The sequence below is a fragment of the Oncorhynchus mykiss genome, chromosome 21 (assembly GCF_057628025.1).
Source record: "Oncorhynchus mykiss isolate SJ-2025 chromosome 21, ASM5762802v1, whole genome shotgun sequence".
In the NCBI taxonomy this organism is placed as follows: Eukaryota; Metazoa; Chordata; class Actinopteri; order Salmoniformes; family Salmonidae; genus Oncorhynchus; species Oncorhynchus mykiss.
The window spans coordinates 32417771-32440000 of NC_143042.1; the positions used below are offsets into that span (position 1 = coordinate 32417771).

The 22230-nt window shown below is 44.6% G+C and overlaps 1 protein-coding gene across 1 annotated transcript in view; it reads left to right on the top strand.

Moving 5' to 3' along the window:
- The first annotated feature begins 22177 nt into the window (after positions 1-22177).
- Positions 22178-22230, top strand: part of LOC110515117 (uncharacterized) — a 126800-nt gene continuing 126747 nt past the window's right edge. Inside the window, exon 1 of the mRNA XM_036957767.2 lies at positions 22178-22230. This exon is cut by the window's right edge and continues 373 nt beyond it. The gene's annotated coding sequence lies outside the window, so the exon portion shown is untranslated.

Below are 22230 nucleotides of genomic sequence, written 5' to 3' on the forward strand. Positions count from 1 at the left end.
GAGGGTGTGACAGTGTTATGCATCACTCAGTGGGGATGCCGAGAGAAGGATGAAGGAGAGTGGGAGAGAGAGAGATGGGGGAGAGAGAGGGAGGGAGTAGGAGAAAGAGACGCAGAAAATATTCTGCAGAATATTTAACCATTTTGTCTTTAATTGCTCCTTCTTTCTCTTCCTGTTGTACCCTCTCTCTCTCTCTCTCTCTCTCTCTAATTCCCTCCCTCTCTCTCCTTCTCCCTCTCTCTTTGCATCACATTAGTCAGAGGCTGTCAGAGTCTGGGCAGTGTGTGTGTGTCTCAGGTCCACCGGCTGAGCACAGCCGATTTCACTGACCGGTCCCTCACCCCCAGAGCTTCCTGTAGTGAGCTCACCCTATATACACACACACACACACATACACACACACACACACACACACACACACACACACACACACACACACACACACACACACACACACACACACTCAATGCCACACTGCATATGGTCCAGACTAAACAGACATGGACGTCAGACAAGCAAAACAATGAGGTCAATCACTCCAATAATTACACATTTTTTTATCTTTCTTTTTTTCCATCCATGAAAAAAAAGTTACAAACAACTCTCACCCCACTTTCTTTCTGTCTTTCGCTCCCTCCATCCCCCTCCCTCTCCCTCTGTAGTCAGTCAGTACCCTTCTGCCTCTCTCGACCTACTTTTCTACCGCTTCTCTACCTTCTCTCTCTGTCTCTCTCTGTCTCTCTCTCTCTCTCTAACCCCCCCCCCCTCCCCCTCCCATGCGTGTGTATGTGTGTGTGTGTCCTGGAGTTAAAACATGATAGTACAGAGATCCTCGTGGGCAGATTCTGTGTCACCTAGAGAGGGGAATCAGACCAGGTTTCAAGCCACAGCCTGTGTGTGTGTGGTTTACGGTTATAGTGCAATAAATGTCTGTGCCACTGTTTGTCCTGCCATTTTCCTTTGTTGACGAACAGAGGGGGGAGAGGGAACGACAGACATACAGAGGGAGAGAGGGAGATAGAGAGAAGCAGTGAGTCTGCCAGGAAGGCCAGGCATGGAATTTCTGTGACTTCATGTTAATCATTAACACAGTGTTCCCTCTGCAGGCTGCCAAACTAACGCGGAAGACCTTCACAAGTCCCTTTTCTCCCTTTCTCTATTTCTCTTTCTCTCTATCTTTCATACACACACGCAAGCCTGTTTCACAGCGTCTTTCCTTTGGCCTCCCCTCTCACACCCCTTTCTTTATCTGTTTCTCTCTCACTTTCGCTCTCGCGCGCATCCGTCTACCTTCTCTCTCCCTAGACCCAGAGAGAGCAAAAGACCGGTGGTCACGGGAAACGATGTGTCATCTGTTTAACAACCTCTCCTCCCCATCACCCCTCTCCCTTCTCCCTCCTCCCACTGCCCCTCCTCCCCCCCTAAGGTCAGACAGGCGCTCTCTTCCTTGGCATCACTATGGTTTCACGCACCCGTTGCCCCCGACGACGCCCCCGACAACAGGTCCCCAAAAACATAATTAACGGCGCAGAGAGCTCTCTAAATAAGAAAGAAAACAGGAGGGAGGGAGAGAAGTGGAGAAGAAGGGAGGTGCCAGTTCAGTGTGTGTGTGTGTGTGTGTGTGTGTGTGTGTGTGTGTGTGTGTGTGTGTGTGTCACATTTTTTACATTTTTTATAATTGCCCTGCACTGGGCACAAACTCTTGATGCTCAGAGCCGGCGCTCCCTGGTTAGACCACTGTGCCACTACAGTTCACGATGCTCTGGCGAGCTGTGAGAATGCTTGATGATAGTTGATGGAAACAACGCACTGTTTTTGATTGTTTTCTTTTAAGCCTTCCCCAAACCATAACCTTAACCACTCAGAATTAATGCCCACACTGTTTACCTTTATAGAGGTTTTTGGGGGTTTTAACACTGTAAACACGTGGAATTTCGAAGAGAAACTATGAGATCTTGTTTCAGTGTGTGTGTGTGCGTGTGCATGTGTGTGTGTATAGAGCAAAGCCAAGTCTTTCTGTTGGCGTAACAATAGTGAATGCTCTCCTTTCCTGCCCCTCTCCTCTCTGTGTGTGTGTGTGTGTGTGTGCATGTGCGTGCGTGTGTCCTCTCCTGCCCGTCTCCTCTGTGTGTGTGTGTGTGTGTGTGTGTGTGTGTGTGTGTGTGTGTGTGTGTGTGTGTGTGTGTGTGTGTGTGTGTGTGTGTGTGTGTGTGTGTGTGCGCGTGCGTGTGTCCTCTCCTGCCCGTCTCCTCTCTGTGTGTGTGTGTGTGTGTGTGTGTGTGCGTGCGGGCGTGCGTGCGTGTCCTCTCCTGCCCGTCTCCTCTCCACAGATTAGGGTTTTTAGAAAGTCCCCCGCACCCACATGGCTTCAGACCGCCTCACATCCCCGACCCCAATAAACACCCCGTTGTGAGACGAGACGAGGGCAACAAGTTTATTCACATTCAGATCATATTATGTACTTACTCATAACAAGCCCATTGTAACACATTCCTTATCTAAAATACATACACTTTGCCCTCAGTGTTTGTGCTGTAACATCAGGCCTATATAACATTCACTAAAGTTCTGTCAATACTGATAGATATATGAGCATAGTAACTCGGAGCCTTAATGTGAAAACAACCAGTGGTGGAAAAAGTACCCAATTGTTATACTTAAGTAAAAGTCAAGATACCTTAAATAGAAAATGACTCAAGTAAACGTGATAGTCACCCAGTGAAATACTACTTGAGTAAAAGTCTAAAAGTATTTGGTTTTAAATATGCTTAGTTATCAAAAGTAAATATAATTGCTAAAACGTACTTAAGTATCAAAAGTAAAAGTATAAATCATTTCAAATTCCTTATATTAAGAAATGGCACTATTCTTGTTTTTTATTTATGTACGGACAGGCAGGGGCAGACTCCATCACTCAGACAAACAAAGCATTTGTGTTTAGTGAGTCCACCAAATCAGATGCAGTAGAGATGACCAGGGATGTTCTCTTGATAAGTGCGTGAATTGGACCATTTTCCTGCCCTGCTAAGCATTCAAAATGTAAGTCATTTTGGGTGTCAGGGAAAATGTGTGGAGTAAAGAGTACATTATCTTCTTTAGGAATGTAGTGAAGTAAAAGTAAAAGTTGTCAAAAAGATAAATAATAAAGTTTAAAAAATACTTAAGTAGTACTTTAAAGTATTTTTACTTAAGTACTTTACACCACTGAAAATAACTTGTGTTAAACTCCAAACTAAACTGTTTTTCTTATCTTAATTAGACCAGTTGCTCTTGTTGTTCTGTAAGTAAACCTTCAGTACAGTTCTGTTCAGTAGGACTAGAACACTCTCACTTTGCTTATTAAGTTTTATTATCGATGTGTTATAACAGTGTCATAATAAAGTTTATTACAGATGACTTGAGTCATCTACAGATGATGGCCTTGATTAGGCATAGGACCATGTACTCTGGTTGTAGTAGTTACGCTCTGAACACAGGAGGATGTGATTGGCTAGAAGAAGCTCCTGGATTTTTGAGAATATTTTGTAAATTTAACCTTAATTTACTAGGCTAAGTCAGTTAACTAAGTCTGTTAATAACAAATTCTTATTTACAATGATGGCCTACACCAGCCAAACCTGGACGGCGCTGGGCCAATTGTGCGCCGCCCTATGGGGCTCCCAATCACAGCCAACTGTGATACAGCCTGGAATCGAACCAGTGTGTCTGTAGTTTCGCCTCAAGCACTGAGATGCAGTGCCTTAGACCGCTGCGCCACTTGTGAGCCCAAGCTTCCTGGGTTCTCCAGGGTTAGAATTCCCTATAGGTCTGTGGATAAGGGCAACTAGTCCTAACCATGGGTTAAAAAACATTTTTTTTTTAAAATGCTTGTGTTTTTAACTGTCTAGGCTGCCCCTACTTCATACTCTTCGTGGTAGGAGTGACATCACAAGATACAATTGTAGCACTTGTTTTGACTGTTTGAACACACCTACTCATTCAAGGGGCTTTCTTGATTTTTTACTATTTTCAACATTGTATAAAAATAGTGAAGACATCAAAACTATGAAATAACACATATGGAATCATGTAGTAACCGAAAAAGTGTGAAAGAAATATATTTTATGTTTGAGATTCTGAAAAGTAGCCACCCTTTGCCTTGATGACAGCTTTGCACACTCTTGGCATTCTCTCAACCAGCTTCATAAGGTAGTCACCTGGAATGGATTTCAATTAACAAGGGGGGCCTTGTTAAAAGTTCAATAATGGAATGTCTATCCTTCTTATTTACGCGTTTGAGCCAATCAGTTGTGTTGTGACAAGGTAGGGTTGGTATAAGAAGATAACCCTATTTGGTCAAAAGTTCATATTATGGAAAGAACAGCTCAAATAAGCAAAGAGAAACGACAGTCCGGCATTTCTTTAAGACATGAAGGTCAGTCAATCCGGGAACATTTCAAGAACTTTGAAAGTTTCTTCAAGTGCAGTTGCAAAAACCATCAAGCGCTATGATGAAACTGGCTCTCATGAGGACTGTAGTACGATCTCAAATAAGGACGTGCGACAACGAGGTTCTAGCTCCAGCCTGTTTATTAACCCAACCCTTGCATGTCCTACATAGGTACGGATACCCCCAAGGGACATCCTACTACATCTTCCCCTCTCCCATGAACATGAACTCGACATGCATAACCACTGAAGCATAACTGAAATGCAATTTGGAAACCAGTATTATTCTCTAACATGCTACTTCCCATCCTGAAACAGTATGAAAGTATTAAATCACACAGTATGAACATTAACTTAGGTAGTCTCTTTTTGCTGGGTATGGTCCCCAACCGTATGTTTTCTCTTCACGTAACATAGTCTTTCAGCCACTCTGGTGGCTTCACATCCCTTTTTGGGTGCGCTTGTGGCTCTGAGCATTCTCTCTCCTTCAACCTCTTTTTGTGCATTTTCTGTGACCTCGGTCTGTGTGGCTGGTAGATCTGGAAGAGCTCTGAGGTGTGTTTTGTTCCTCCGTACCTCCTCTGAGCCTGTGTCCACCACATAGGAGCGTGGGGCATCCGCTTTCCTCAGCACTATTGCTGGTGTCTTTGAGTTTGTAATCCACACACGTTGACCTTCGGTCAGCTCTGGCCTCTCCTTAGCACGGTGTCTCCGATTTAAAGTCTCCAGTTTGCGTTTGTTACAGACGTTTGTCCCTCTCAGCGAAGGCCTTCCTGTTAGGCCATCGGGGTTTAAGCTGAGCCGGCGAGACAGCAAGCTGAGCCGGCGAGACAGGCAATTGGGAACGCAGCCTCCTGCCCATCAGGAGCTCGGCAGGCGACGGCCCATGATGCAGTGGTGTAACTCTGTAAGCTAACAGAGCCCTGTATGGATCCTTGTTCTTTTTTTCTGCAGTCCCTTGACTGTTTTCACAGCGCTCTCTGCCTCACCAGTACTCTGTGCATGGTAGGGGCTACTGGTCACATGTATGAAGTCATATTCTGCGGCAAAAGCAGAAAAGGAGCTCGCAGAGAACTGGGGAGCGTCACCTGTAACCAGGACCTCAGTCCTTTCATGAGAAGGTCTCCATTACAGTGGAAGTCACTTTGGTGCACCTCTGCAATCTGCTGCAGTTTGGTCTGAGATGCAGGTAGACTGTCCCTTATTGCATTAATGGACACCTGTACCTCACCCTCCAGACATTGCTCCTCCTCTGATAATGGACGTTTAATTGGGGCCCTGGAGAGTTCATCTGCTGTGACCAGTGCCTTCCCTGGCACATACACCATCTTGTAGGTGAACCTCAGTAATCTGAGGCAGAAGCGCAGAACTCTGGGAGGCAAGTCGTCCAGTGCTTTTGTCCCTAACAGAGCCAACAGTGGTTTGTGATCAGTCTCTGCTGTAAACTGCAGGCCAATACGGTATTGGCTGAGCCTTTCACATACCCATGTGATAGCCAACGCCTCCTTCTCCACTTGAGCATATCTTTGCTCTGTGTCGGATAAGCTTCGGGAGATGTATGCTATTGGACGCCACTTCATGTTGTCCTGCATCTGTGTGAGGACCGCCCCTAGCCCAAAGGATGATGCATCTGCTGATACTTTTGTCTTAGCGTGGGGACGGTACTGGGCCAGCACTCTCTGTGAGGCCAGATCTCCTTTGATTTTGTCAAACGCTACCTGTTGCATGTGACCCCATGACCAGTCTTTGACTAGTAAGTCTCTGAGGTTTGGTTGTATCTGAGAACTGTGGGAGGAACTTACCCACATATGTGGCCATGCCTAAGAAGGTCCTGACTTCAGCCACATTCTGGGGTTTGGGCATATCTGTGATGGCGCTGATCTTCTCTGGGTCCGGCTCTATTCCAGCTGCACTGATTTTGTGTCCCAAGAACAAGACCTCTGATTGTGCAAAAGTGCATTTTTCATTGAGTGTCAGGCCAGTCTCCTGGAGTCGGGTCAGAACTGCTGTGAGCCTTACATCATGTTCTGCTCTGTCCCTTCCGCACACGAGCACATCGTCCACGTGGACTATGACGCCACTCAGCCCATCCAACAGCTGGGACATGCGTCTTTGGAAATGCTCAGCGATTCCAAATGGCAAAACATTAAAACAGTAACGTCCAAACGGTGTTATAAACGTTGTGGTGCCCTACTATCTGATGACAGCGGTATCTGCCAGAAACTTGAGCGGGCATCCAGCTTTGTGAAGACTTGTGAGCCATCCAACTGAGCCAGTGACTGCTCAACTGATGGTAAGATGTGTCTCTCTCTGCAGAGTGCCTCATTCAATTTAGTCATGTCCACACAGATCCTTATTAACCCATTGGCTTTTGGGACCACTACCATCCCTGCACACCAGTCTGTGGGACTCTCTATTGTAGGCACCGCCCCAATGTCTTCCATCCTCCCCAACTCTTCCTTTACTCTGGCCAATAAAGGGATAGGCACCCGGCGGGGGGTGGTAAGGGCACAGGGGACAGCATCCTTTTTCAGGTGGATTTTTGTAGTCACCTTCTATCCTTCCTAGACCAGAAAACACTCACCTGGGTCCTCCAGTTCGCTCACTCTCTCAATGAGTTGCAATGCTTCAATTGCTGGCAGCCCCAGCAACGGTCTGGCTAGAGAGTCAATGACGAAGACAGGCTGGATGGCACTTTTGTCTTTACTCTCCAGTTTAATCACCAAGTGCCCTACCACTGGTAAAATTTTATTACTGGGCCCGTACAGTTTTTTGTTTGTAGAGAGCAAAGGGCCATCTCTGCTATAGCTATACAGCCTAGTTGGGATAGCTGTCACTGCTGCCCCAGTGTCTAGTTTAAATGACACAACTTCCCCATTGAGTTTAATGTCTGAATGCCAGCCAGCATTGTTTCCCTTTACTTCTCCCAGAAAGATGCTGTCCTGCTGTACCTCCTCTGAAACCTCGTGCATTTGCTTTAATCGACAGACAGCTGAAAAGTGTCCTCTCCTGTGACATTTCCTGCATTCCGCATCCTTTGCTGGGCAATCTTTCCATCTGTGGAAAGGGGATTTCCCACATTTGCGACAAACACTTGAACAAGCTACTGGTGCTGTCTGTGATTGTTTTCTCCACGTCTGTCTCTGTTCTGTGTTCCCCTCCATTATTTTAGCTCTGTATGAAAATGCATGTATTTCCTCACTCTCTTCGTTTTGCAAGGAGCTGCTGTCGCGCAGTATCGTCTGCTGTCTTTTTACTGTCTCACTCTGCCTAACCTGGTTTACAGCTGTGGACAAGGTCAGCTGGGAATCCAACTGTAACTTTTCAGAAAGTGATATATTTCTTATCCGACTACAATCCGATCTCGGATCAGCTCTTCCCTGAGCGCACCAAACTGACAATGTTCAGCTAGTTTGTGAACAGCTGTGACAAAACTGTCAGTGGTTTCACCCTGCTCCTGTGCGCATATTAATCAAATCAAATCAAAATCAAATCAAATGTATTTATATAGCCCTTCGTACATCAGCTGATATCTTAAAGTGCTGGTACATAAACCCAGCCTAAAACCCCAGACAGCAAGCAATGCAGGTGTAGAAGCACGGTGGCTAGGAAAAACATAGCCTAGAGAGGAGCCAGGCTATGTGGGGTGGCCAGTCCTCTTCTGGCTGTGCCAGGTGGAGATTATAACAGAACATGGCCAAGATGTTCAAATGTTCATAAATTACCAGCATGGTCAAATAATAATAAGGCAGAACAGTTGAAACTGGAGCAGCAGCACGGCCAGGTGGACTGGGGACAGCAAGGAGTCATCATGTCAGGTAGTCCTGAGGCATGGTCCTAGGGCTCAGGTCCTCCGAGAGAAAGAAAGAGAGAATTAGAGAGAGCACACTTACATTCACACAGGACACCGATTAGGACAGGAGAAGTACTCCAGATATAACAAACTGACCCTAGCCCCCCGACACATAAACTACTGCAGCATAAATACTGGAGGCTGAGACAGGAGGGGTCAGGAGACACTGTGGCCCCATCCGAGGACACCCCCGGACAGGGCCAAACAGGAAGGATATAACCCCACCCACTTTGCCAAAGCACAGCCTCCACACCACTAGAGGGATATCTTCAACCACCAACGTATAGCCCACAAAGATCTCCGCCACGGCACAACCCAAGGGGGTGGCGCAAACCCAGACAGGAAGGTCACATCAGTGACTCAACCCACTCAAGTGACGCACCCCTCCTAGGGACGGTATGAAAGAGCCCCAGTAAGCCAGTGACTCAGCCCATGTAATAGGGTTAGAGGCAGAGAATCCCAGTGGAAAGAGGGGAACCGGCCAGGCAGAGACAGCAAGGGCGGTTCGTTGCTCCAGAGCCTTTCCGTTCACCTTCCCACTCCTGGGCCAGACTACACTCAATCATATGACCCACTGAAGAGATGAGTCTTCAGTAAAGACTTAAAGGTTGAGACCGAGTTTGCGTCTCTTACATGGGTAGGCAGACCATTCCATAAAAATGGAGCTCTATAGGAGAAAGCCCTGCTTCCAGCTGTTTGCTTAGAAATTCTAGGGACAATTAGGAGGCCTGCGTCTTGTGACCGTAGAGTACGTGTAGGTATGTACGGCAGGACCAAATCAGAGAGATGGGTAGGAGCAAGCCCATGTAAATCTTTGTAGGTTAGCAGTAAAACCTTGAAATCAGCCCTTGCCTTGACAGGAAGCCAGTGTAGGGAGGCTAGCACTGGAGTAATATGATCAAATTTTTTGGTTCTAGTCAGGATTCTAGCAGCTGTATTTAGCACTAACTGAAGATTATTTAGTGCTTTTTCCGGGTAGCCGAAAAGTAGAGCATTGTAGTAGTCTAACCTAGAAGTGACAAAAGCATGGATTAATTTTTCTGCATCATTTTTGGACAGAAGGTTTCTGATTTTTGCAATGTTACGTAGATGGAAAAAAGCTGTCCTTAAAATGGTCTTGATATGTTCTTCAAAAGAGAGATCGGGGTCCAGAGTAACGCCGAGGTCCTTCACAGTTTTATTTGAGACGGCTGTACAACCATTAAGATTAATTGTCAGATTCAACAGAAGATCTCTTTGTTTCTTGGGACCTAGAACAAGCATCTCTGTTTTGTCCGAGTTTAAAAGTAGAAAGTTTGTAGCCATCCACTTCCTTATGTTTGAAACACATGCTTCTAGCGAGGGCAATTTTGGGGCTTCACCATGTTTCATTGAAATGTACAGCGCTGTGTCATCCGCATAGCAGTGAAAGTTAACATTATGTTTTCGAATGACATCCCCAAGAGGTAAAATATATAGTGAAAACAAAGGTGGTCCTAAAACGGAACCTTGAAATTTACAGTTGATTTGTCAGAGGACAAACCATTCACAGAGACAAACTGATATCTTTCCGACAGATAAGATCTAAACCAGATCTAAACCTAATCCGTGTAGACCAATTTGGGTTTCCAATCTCTCCAAAAGAATGTGGTGATCGATGGTATCAAAAGCAGCACTAAGGTCTAGGAGCACGAGGACAGATGCAGAGCCTCGGTCTGATGCCATTAAAAGGTAATTTACCACCTTCACAAGTGCAGTCTCAGTGCTATGATGGGGTCTAAAACCAGACTGAAGCATTTCGTATACATTGTTTGTCTTCAGGAAGGCAGTGAGTTGCTGCAAAACAGCCTTTTCTAAAAAATTTGAGAGGAATGGAAGATTCGATATAGGCCGATAGTTTTTTATATTTTCTGGGTCAAGGTTTGGCTTTTTCAAGAGAGGCTTTATTACTGCCACTTTTAGTGAGTTTGGTACACATCCGGTGGATAGAGAGCCGTTTATTATGTTCAACATAGGAGGGCCATGCACAGGAAGCAGCTCTTTCAGTAGTTTAGTTGGAATAGGGTACAGTATGCAGCTTGAAGGTTTTAGAGGCCACGATTATTTTCATCATTGTGTCAAGAGATATAGTACTAAAACACTTGAGCGTCTCACTGGATCCTAGGTCCTGGCAGAGTTGTGCAGACTCAGGACAACTGAGCTTTGAAGGAATACGCAGATTTAAAGAGGAGTCCGTAATTTGCTTTCTAATAATCATGATCTTTTCCTCAAAGAAGTTCATGAATTTATCACTGCTGAAGTGAAAGCCATCCTCTCTTGGGGAATGCTGCTTTTTAGTTAGCTTTGCGACAGTATCAAAAAGGAATTTCGGATTGTTCTTATTTTCCTCAATTAAGTTGGAAAAATAGGATGATCGAGTAGCAGTAAGGCTCTTCGGTACTGCACGGTACTGTCCTTCAAAGCTAGTCGGAAGACTTCCAGTTTGGTGTGGCGCCATTTCCGTTCCAATTTTCTGGAAGCTTGCTTCAGAGCTCGGGTATTTTCTGTGTACCAGGGAGCTAGTTTCTTATGAGAAATGTTTTTCGTTTTTAGGGGTGCAACTGCATCTAGGGTATTGCGCAAGGTTAAATTGAGTTCCTCAGTTCGGTGGTTAACTGATTTTTGTCCTCTGGCGTCCTTGGGTAGACAGAGGGAATCTGGAAGGACATCAAGGAATCTTTGTGTTGTCTGTGAATTTATAGCACGACTTTTGATGTTCCTTGGTTGGGGTCTGAGCAGATTATTTGTTGCAATTGCAAACGTAATAAAATGGTGGTCCGATAGTCCAGGATTATGAGGAAAAACATTAAGATCCACAACATTTATTCCATGGTACAAAACTAGGTCCAGAGAATGACTGTGACAGTGAGTGGGTCCAGAGACATGTTGGACAAAACCCACTGAGTCGATGATGGCTCCGAAAGCCTTTTGGAGTGGGTCTGTGGACTTTTCCATGTGAATATTAAAGTCACCAAAGATTAGAATATTATCTGCTATGACTACAAGGTCCGATAGGAATTCAGGGAACTCAATGAGGAACGCTGTATATGGCCCAGGAGGCCTGTAAACAGTAGCTATAAAAAGTGATTGAGTAGGCTGCATAGATTTCATGACTAGAAGCTCAAAAGACGAAAACTTTTTTTTTTTTTTTTGTAAATTGAAATTTGCTATCGTAAATGTTAGCAACTCCTCCGCCTTTGCGGCATGCACGGGGGATATGGTCACTAGTGTAGCCAGGAGGTGAGGCCTCATTTAACACAGTAAATTCATCAGGCTTAAGCCATGTTTCAGTCAGGCCAATCACATCAAGAATATGATCAGTGATTCGTTCATTGACTATAATTGCCTTTGAAGTAAGGGATCTAACATTAAGTAGCCCTATTTTGAGATGTGAGGTATCATGATCTCTCAATAATGACAGGAATGGAGGAGGTCTTTATCCTAGTGAGATTGCTAAGGCGAACACCGCCATGTTTAGTTTTGCCCAACCTAAGTCGAGGCACAGACACGGTCTCAATGGGGATAGCTGAGCTGACTACACTGACTGTGCTAGTGGCAGACTCCACTATGCTGGCAGGCTGGCTAACAGCCTGCTGCCTGGCCTGCACCCTGTTTCATTGTGGAGCTAGAGGAGTTAGAGCCCTGTCTATGTTGGTAGATTAGATTAAACCTAGCTCTCTCAAAAATAATGTTGTGTCTCCCTACAAAATGTTTCAAAACAGTCTTTAACGGCACTTCAACGTTGAAGCATTTAATATATCCTCGGCTTCATCACCCATAGAGTAGATCAGTGTATTAACTTGAAATGCCTCATTTTTCACGTTTAAGCCTGATGCTACCCTGTACCTTTCAAAGCGCCTGATCCATTTTGGCCAGTTTTGAATGTCCATACAAACAAAATTCTCCGGGGGACTAATGCGAAATCCGTCAGCACTAGCCACTGGCCTGTCCGTGTTTGCGCCAGAGCCCGTTGAACTTGGAGTCGCAAACCCTAAAATCCCGCCAGCTTCTTCCTCTTGCAACATGTTGCTTAGCAGTAACTTAGTCCTTGCTCGTTAGCTAGCACAATAATGATATGTTCTGTTTTTATCTCCAACACTGTGCCCTCCCTGCTTTGAAACAGCCTGAATGTATGATTTACTTGGTACGTCCTTCACATTTATGTGAATTTTAAAACCACTTCTGACACCATGTAGTATGATCTAAAATAAGGACGCGCGACAACGAGGTTCTAGCTCCAGCCTGTTTATTAACCTAACCCTCGCATATCCTACATAGGTACGGATACCCCGAAGGGACATCCTACTACAAGGACCGCCACAGGAATGGAAGACCCAGAGTTACCTCTGCTGCAGAGGATACGTTCATTAGAGTTACCAGCCGAAGAAATAGACACATTTCAACATCAACTGTTCAGAGGAGACTGTGTTAATCAGGCCTTCATGGTTGAATTGCTGTAAAGAAACCATTACTAAAGGACACCAATAAGAAGAAGAGACATGCTTGGGCCAAGAAACATGAGCAATGGACATTAGACTGGTGGAAATCTGTCCTTTGGTCTGATGAGTCCAAATCTGAGATTTTTGTTTCCATCCGCCGTGTCTTTGTGAGACGCAGAGTTGGTGAACGGATGATCTCCGCATGTGTGGTTCCCACCGTGAAGCATGGAGGAGGAGGTGTGATGGTGTGGGGGTGCTTTGCTGGTTACACTGTCTGTGATTTATTTAGAATTCAAGGCACACTTCACCAGCATGGCTACCACAGCATTCTGCAGTGATACGCCATACCATCTGGTTTGCACTTAGTGGGACTATCATTTGATTTTCAACAGGACAATGACCCAACACACCTCCAGGCTGTGTAAGGGCTATTTGACCAATAAGGAGAGTGATGGAGTGCTGCATCAGATGACCTGCCCTCCACAATCACCTGACCTCAATCCACTTGAGATGGTTTGGGATGAGTCGAACCGCAGAGTGAAGGAAAAGCAGCCAACAAGTGCTCAGCATACTGTATGTGGGAACTCCTTCAAGACTGTTGGAAAAGCATTCCAGGTGAAGTTGGTTGAGAGAATGCCAAGAGTGTGCAAAGCTGTCATCAAGGCAAAGGGTGGCTACTTTGAAGAATCTCAAACATAAAATATATTTTGATTTGTTTTACACTATTTTGGTTACTACATGATTCCATATGTGTTATTTCATCGTTTTGATGTCTTCACTATTATTCTACAATGTAGAAAATAGTACAAATAAAGAAAAATCATTGAATGAGTAGGTGTCCAAACCTTTGACTGGTACTGTATATATGTATATATACTGTATATCCAATACAGAAATGTAATAATTTTCAACGTTCAGAATTTCTCTGTTGTTTACCTCCCTCTCGCCCCCCTCCTCTCTCTCTCTCTCAATTCAATTCAATTCAAGGGGCTTTATTGGCATGGGAAACACGTTAACATTGCCAAAGCAAGTGAAGTAGATCATCTTTCTCTCTTTCTCTCTCTTCCTCCCTCTATCTATCGCTCCCCCTCTCTCTTTCTATCTCTCGCCTCCCTCCTTTCTCTCTCTCTCTCTATCTTTCCTTCTGTCTCTCTGTCTGGCACTAAGAATTTCTTGACAAATCTTGCGTTGCAGTGATGTTATGACGCCTGTGGTGTAGCTGGGGTCGCACCCTGTCTCCTAACCACAAACACGCACGCAGGCACACACCCTTATGTCTGACCTCCCGTCTTTCAAATACTCGGCATGATTTGAGAGAATCAACATATTTTTAAAGACACCCAGACATTCCATCTCTTTCTCTCTGTCTCGCACTCTCTCTCTCTCTCTCTCTCGATCTCTGTCTGTCTGTCTGTCTGTATGTCTTTCTCTTTCACTCTTTATCTGTTTCTTGCCCATCCTTTTCCCTCCACCCTCTCTCTTGCTTGTCTATATATCTATATCATATTTCTCTCTCTCTCTCTCTCTCTCTCTCTCTCTCTCTCTCTCTCTCTCTCTCTCTCTCTCTCTCTCTCTCTCTCTCTCTCTCTCTCTCTCTCTCTCTCTCTCTCTCTCTCTCTCTCTCTCTCTCTCTCTCTTACACACACCAGTGTCTGTCTAGGTAATTTATTGGGCAACTGGAGCCAGACAGAGAGACAGAGAGACAGAGACAGACAGACAGACAGAGAGAGAGAGAGGGGGTAGTTAGAGAGTGAGTGTGTGTGTGTAACCTGATGAGTGTGTGTGTGGAGGAGTAGCAGGGAGTGTCTGAACACACTACTGGGCAACGGCCCACACACACACACAGTACAGACTAGTGATGTGCGGGTTGACTCATAACCAGCAGGCCCCACGGCGGGTTTAGGGTGAATAAATATTGTTTGGATCAAGGGCGAATGGATGGTGGGTTGAATAAAGAGAAAACAATACCTTAAAAAATGCTTAATGGCCGAGATCCTTTTAGCACTTACATTCGGATAGCCACGTTTTCGTCGCCCTCATGCTGGTGCTAGCAAGTGAGCATGCAGACTAGGTAGTGCTAGGTATCAAAGTCAAGCCAATATGGGCTGGAAATGATAGTGAGCTTTTGATTGGTCAATAGTGACACAACGTCTCAAAAGTATTTGCATAATGTTCAGCTTTCCCCCAACGTTGGTCCCACATTCATTCTATCGATTCATGACATTATTCTGGCAAGCAAGGGTTCATTTAGTCTTCTAGTGCAACGTATAATAACAACTAGCCGACGTTACCAATATGTCTCAAAATTAGAAGCAGAAACATATCTAAACCCGTCAACAGAAAAGTCCTCTTCCCCTGTCATAAAAACGTTCCGCCATCTCTGACTGTAGCCTACAGCGCATTTTCTGATATTAGCAGGTTAGGGTTGGGTGCAGACCTCGGATCTTCACTTTAGCACATATAGTCGGGCAAATGCGGATTGGTTATTAGCAATTGTGGGCGGGATTCCAGGGTGAACGAACGGCTGACCCGCGCACCACGGACACGCTCTTGTTGTCGGCCTTGCAGCATGTTGGCATTGAGGAACATTCGACGCAGCAACTTGAAATGTCCTCACTTTTCTGCCCTTATTATGATGCCAAAAGATTCAAAAGATATGTAAGCAAATAACTTCAGCATCTCCTCTCTCTTGTTGCTACAAGCCACGACACGCTGGAGTTTAGTGGTAGGAGGCAAGTAAAGAGCTCTCAGAAACAAACAATTATGTCATCTAGACAAGAAGAATATTACAGATAGAGTTCAATGGACTCAGTGTGTCAATATTAGCTTATGCAGTGTATACACATGTATAGTAAGTGGTGGATTGAGTATGAGCAAGTGTGTTTATAGACACGATTTAAGAGAGGGAGATTAAGGGAGAGAGAGGGACAGAGGGCAGGGGTGGAGAGAGCGAGAGAGAGACGGAGAGACAGAGAAGAGAGAGCGCGGTCATTCGACACAGAGAGAGAGAGAGAGAGCATTAAAAAAATGGAGGAACAGAGGGTAGGAAGACACTGAAAGAGAAAGAGAGAGAAATAGAGATTGAAAGAGAGAGAGATCATTAGACACTGAAAGAGAGAGGGAGGAGAGAGAGAGAGAGGACTCAGTGTAACCTAACCCATTGAGGCTCCAGGTGCAGAGGGTTGATCAGTGCGTTTGGGCTGGCATTTCCCCCCTCTACCCCCGCCCCGGCTTTACAGCTCTCCTAAATGACACCCTATTCGTTATATAGCGCACTACTTTTGACCAGGGCCCATAGGGCTCTGGTCAAAAATAGTCCACTGTGTAGGGAATTGGTTGCCATTTGGGATGCTCCCTACTCTTCTACCCCCCCCCCCCCCCCCCCCCCCCCCGCCCCCCATCCTGGGCATACTGAGAGCCTGTCTTTGTATAGCTGCCAGGAGTGCTACCGCAGAGTGCCAGCAAACACACATACAAACTAGCATTGCACGCACACACACACACACACACAAAGAGACACAGACACACAAATGCAGTGCACGCACGTGAGCGACACACACACACACACACTCGTCCTCAAGCCACTCCTTACCTACCAGCTTTCGCAGTCTCACCTTAGACGTTCATCCGTGTTTGCCAAACGTCACATGTCGAAGTTGTTCTGCTCCTAACACCCTGTACCTCTTCCAACCTTTTTCCCTGCTCTTCATCCCAGTAACGCTCCTTCTCATCCCTCCTTTTCCTCACCCCTCTTCCTCACTCTTCAGTGTATGGAGGTTGGGTAAGATAGCCTGTACTGTACAATGCTGAGGGGGTGTTTGTCTGTGGCTTGGATCAGACTTCAGAGTCGGAGTGCCAAACTAACAGAGGAGAACTTATCCCTCTCTATCACTTTTTTTTCCCCCCAATCTCTTTCTTTCTTGTTCACTCACTGCCTCTTATTTCTCGTTCTCTGTTTCAGTAGAGCTCCTTGATGATGCCGCTGGCTCGCTCCACATGCCCCCCCTCATACATCACACACGGATGCACACACTCACACACACACACACACACACACAGTTGTCCCGTGGGGTTGCTGTAACTGTGCCAGGCCCACTGCTGTTCCACCTGGATCCCTCTCCAGGGAGTACTCATCCTCCTTTCTCCTCACTCCATACCTCCTTCCATTGCTCTCTCTCTCTCTATTGCCTCTCTCTCTTTCCATCTCTTCCTGTATCTCCCTCACCTTCTCCTTCCATCCTTTCTCTCCCTCCTCCCTTCATCCTCTATCTCCCCAGTCCCCACTATTGATCCTCCCTTTCACTTCATCCTCCCTTTCCATTCCCCCCTCCCTTTCCCTCCTCCTCCTCCCCTTCCCTCCTCCTCCTCCCGTTCCCCTCTCCTCCCCTTCCCTCCTCCTCCTCCCGTTCCCTCCTCCCTTTCCCTCCTCCTCCTCCCCTTCCCTCCTCCTCCTCCCGTTCCCTTCTCCTCCCTTTCCCTCCTCCTCTTCCCTTTTTACTCACATTATTCTCAAAGCAGGTGTTTAAATGTAATCCGCCCATTACCCCTCCATTACTGGTCGTGTTATTTCAACCCTAACAGCCTCATGACTGGCTCCCTATTCCCCATAGGCTCTGGTCAAAAGTAGTGCACTATATAGGGAATAGAGTGCCATTTACATCCAGTCTTATTTCAACCCAAACCTACCAGGGGTTGGCCACTCATAAAAACACACAAGGACCCCCTTCTTAACCTCTAACCTTTGACCCCATACAGCTGGTTGAATGTCTACAGCTTCATGTTGACCCTATGTCTGCGTTGAACCCTAGCTGGTTAAACGCACACACACACACACACACACACACACACACACACACACACACACACACACACAGGTTGGGGAGTAACAGATTACATGTAATCCGTTACATGTAAGGGATTACAAAAACCGGTAACTGTAATCTGTTACATTACCAGCAAAAATATTGTAATCAGATTACAGATACTTTTGAAAAACTAGATGATTACTTTGAGGATTACTTTTAAATACAGAAAGGATGTTTGCTAAAAAAAATATGTTTGACCCTTCTCTGTTTTCTCAATGACATTCAAATCAGCTTTGAAAAAAGGCACAGGTTTAAGTTTGTTCCACCTGAGTGAGTCTGACCACAAGTCAGAATCCACTATGATGACACACCAAATGCGTTTAATCAATCGCGGTAAAAGAGCAAGAATAGTCTTTTGTAGGCTACAGTCCAAGCTATGTCTTCCAATAGTGCGACTGCTGTCGGCTTCCAAAGATTAACCAACTTGAATAAACGCTTGGAGGTAAGGATGACAGCAGTAGTAGTAGTGTCGCACACGAGCAGGGAGTTCTGCCCACAACTTTTCTATGGGTTTGAGGTCAGGGCTTTTTGATGGCCAGTCCAATACCTTGCCTTTGTTGTCCTTCAGCCATTTTTCCACAACTTTGAAACTATGCTTGGGGTCATTGTCCATTTGGAAGACCCATTTGCGGCCAAGCTTTAACTTCCTGACTGATGTTTTGCGATTTTGCTTCAATATATCCACATAATCTTCCTCCCTCATGATTCCATCTATTTTGTGAAGTGCACCAGTCGCTCCTGCAGCAAAGCACACCCACAACATGATGCTGCCACCCCCGTGCTTCACGGTTGGAATGGTGTTCTTCAGCTTGCAAGCCTCCCTCTTTTTCCCCCAAACATAACGATGGTCATTATGGCCAAAAAGTTATATTTTTCTTTCATCAGACCAGAGGACATTTCTCCATGTGCAGTTGCAAACTGTAGTCTGGCTTTTTTATGGCGGTTTTGGAGCAGTAGCTTCTTCCTTGCTGAGCGGCCTTTCAGGTTATGTCGATATGGGACTCGTTTTACTGTGGATATAGATACTTTTGTACCTGTTTCCTCCAGCATCTTCACAAGGTCCTTTGCTGTTGTTCTGGGATTGATTTGCACTTTTCGCACCAAATTACCTTCATCTCTAGGAGATAGAATGCGTCTCCTTCATGAGCGGTATGACGGCTGCGTGATCCCATGGTGTTTATACTTGCCTACTATTGTTTGTACAGATGAACGTGGTACCTTCAGGCGTTTGGAAATTGCTCCCAAGGATGAACCAGACTTGTGGAGGTCTACAATTTTTTTTCTGAGGTTTTGGCTATTTCTTTTGATTTTCCCATGATGTCAAGCAAAGAGGCACTGAGTTTGAAGGTAGGCCTTGAAATACATCCACAGGTACACCTCCAATGGACTCAAACGATGTCAATTAGCCTATCAGAAGCTTCTAAAGCCATGACATACTTTTCTGGAATTTTCCAAGCTGTTGAAAGGCACAGTCAACTTAGTGTATGTAAACTTCTAACCCATTGGAATTGTGATACAGTGAATTATAAGTGAAATAATCTGTCTGTAAACGATTGTTGGAAAAAGGACTTATGTCATGCACAAAGTAGATGTCCTAACCGACTTGCCAAAGCTATAGTTTGCTAAAAAGACATTTGTGGAGTGGTTGAAACACTTAGGTTGGAGTCATTAAAACTAGTTTATGTAAACTTCTGACTTCAACTGTATATAAATATATACAGTACCAGTCAAAAGTTTGGACACACCTACTCATTCCAGGACTTCTATTTACTTTTACTATTTTCCACATTGTAGAATAATGGTTAAGACATCAAAACGATGAAATGACACATATGGAATCATGTAGTAACTAAAAAAGTGTTAAACAAATCCAAATATATTGTATATTTGAGATGATTCAAAGTATCCACCCTTCATGATGCACCTGGAGTGCATTTCAATTAACAGGTGTACCTTGTTAAAAGTTAATTTGTGGAATTTCTTTCCTTCTTAATGCGTTTGAGCCAATCGATTGACAAGGTAGGGGGGTATACAGAAGATAGCTCTATTTGGTAAAAGACCAAGTCCATATTATGGCAAGAACAGCTCAAATAAGAAAAGAGAAATGACAGTCCATCGTTACTTTAAGACATGAAGATCAGTCAATCCGGAACATTTCAAGAACTTTGAAAGTGCAGTCGCAAAACCATCAAGTGCTATGATGAAACTGGCTCTCATGAGGCCCGCCACAGGAAAGGAAGAACCAGAGTTACCCCTGCTGCAGAGGATAAGTTCATTAGAGTTACCAGCCTCAAAAATTGCAGCCCAAATAAATGCTTCACAGAGTTCAAGTAACAGACACATCTCAACATCAACTGTTCAGAGGAGACTGCGTAAATCAGGCCTTTGTGGTCGATTTCCTGCAAAGAAATCACTAGTAAAGGACACCAATAAGAAGAAGAGACTTGCTTGAGCCAAGAAACACAAGCAATGGACATTAGACCGGTGGAAATCTGTCCTTTGGTCTGATGGGTCCAAATTTGAGATTTTTGGTTCCAACCGCCATTATCTTTGTGAGACGCAGAGTTGGTGAACGGATGATCTCCGCATGTGTGCTTCCCACCGGGAAGCATGGAGGAGGTGTGATGGTGTAGGGGTGCTTTGCTGGTGACACTGATTTATTTAGAATTCAAGGCACACTTAACCAGCATGGCTACCACAGCATTTTGCAGAGATACGCCATACCATCTGTTTTGCGTTTTAGTTTGACTATAATTTGTATAACCTCATAACGTGGTTAAAACAATAATGTTGATATCATGGATGGTCAGTCCTTGCATCCATAGCTCTGTCTATTCATCTGATAGCTGTTACATTTCTCCAGGCCCATCCCTCAGCTTTTTACCAAAACCATTTTGTCGTTGTTTCATCTGTGGATTTGCTGCATATTCTCAAGATATCAAAGTGTCGCCAACAAAAAGGTAAACAATAGGCCTGTAGCAAATGCAGACTATGGCATTCATTTTTCACATGTAAATATCACTTTTCAGTAGTGCTCAAAGCATGGCATTCCATGAGCGCAGCATTTATTTTTCATGAGCCCATGACAACAAATTCATGAACAACAGAGTAGGGCTGGCTAATAAGTCCTTAGTTTTGGGGTTAAGCTCAGGTAAAACAATGTGTCTAATCTATACTTCCATATTTCAAAGTCCTATTGTCGAAGATCAAGGGGTATAACATTTATTGGAATGAATGGAATTCTGAAAGGCTTTGGTTTTCATTGTAAACATATAATTGAATCGTATTATTATCTGTAGTAGAAAGTGATGGGTTGAAAGAAGCCTACATAACAAACCCATAAAGTATAATTTAACATCCAGATATGGCCAGCTATGTAAACTTTAACATTGATTTATCCTGCAATAGATGTCATTCAATTGGTAACATACACTTTTGTATTCTAATGCCTCTTAAAGGGAAAGTAATCTAAAAGTAACGTCATCAGATTACATGACTGAGTTGGGGTAATCCAAAAGTTACGTTACTGATTACAATTTTGGACAGGTAACTAGTGGCGTTAACGGGTTACATTTAGAAAGTAACCTATCCAACCCAGCACACACACATGCACACACACACAGACCCACACACATCTCCACTGACCCTGGTTAAAAGCTGACACTGTAAGGCCCTTCTCTCAAGGTCAACTGATTGACTGGCTGCACATAGGAAGAGAGTCTATACGTGTGGAACATGGCAATTAATAAGGTAGGGTAGATGTTACCTCTGTAGGTACAGATCTAGGATCATTTTACTTGACATCTTTAATCTGCACATGGTTATATTCTTATGAAATCAATATAATAACTGACTGACTGCACATAAGTGAATAGAGTCTATACGTGTGGAGCATGGCAATTACCTATAGGAACAGATCTAGGATCAGCTTACCCCACATCTACCATCCACACATGGTATTGTATGTTTTTTTTATATACCTTAAATGCATATACCAGTCATCTTGTACGCACATTAAAAAAACTTTTAAAAAACTGGTTTAGTGTGAGGAAATATTTGTAGTGAAAATATTATATATATATTTTTAAATGTGCTCATTGATATTAGTTATTAAAACGGTATTACAAAGATATTTTAACAGTATAATGAAGCTGACAGTAGTGGAATATAAAGCATTTCACATATATAATAGTGGCGCATTACAACTATACTACATAGCGAATCATGTTGTGTTATAACATATAACAAACCGACAACTAAATGAGCATAATCACAATTATCGTAAGCTAATGTGTGTGTGTTCAGCAGACTGTTTAACACCACGACCACTGGTTTCCCTCAGCCTCTTTGTGTTGCGGATATTTGTGTCACTCTCTTTATCGCTCATCTGAGAAACCTTCCCTAGGGGGGCGCGCACACACACACACGCACACGATTGCCCTCTTAGACGATCCCAGTAAGTGGGAATGTCCCCTTTAAGTGCCGAGAGGCGAATGGAACAACTTCGTCTCCTCCTCTCTATTGACGTAGGCCTTCTTATCAACCTATCACCGAGCTGACCCCGCCCCCCCCCCAGCCAGGAAGCCAGCAGCTCTGGCGAGTAAGTGCCTGACCCGACACTAGATTG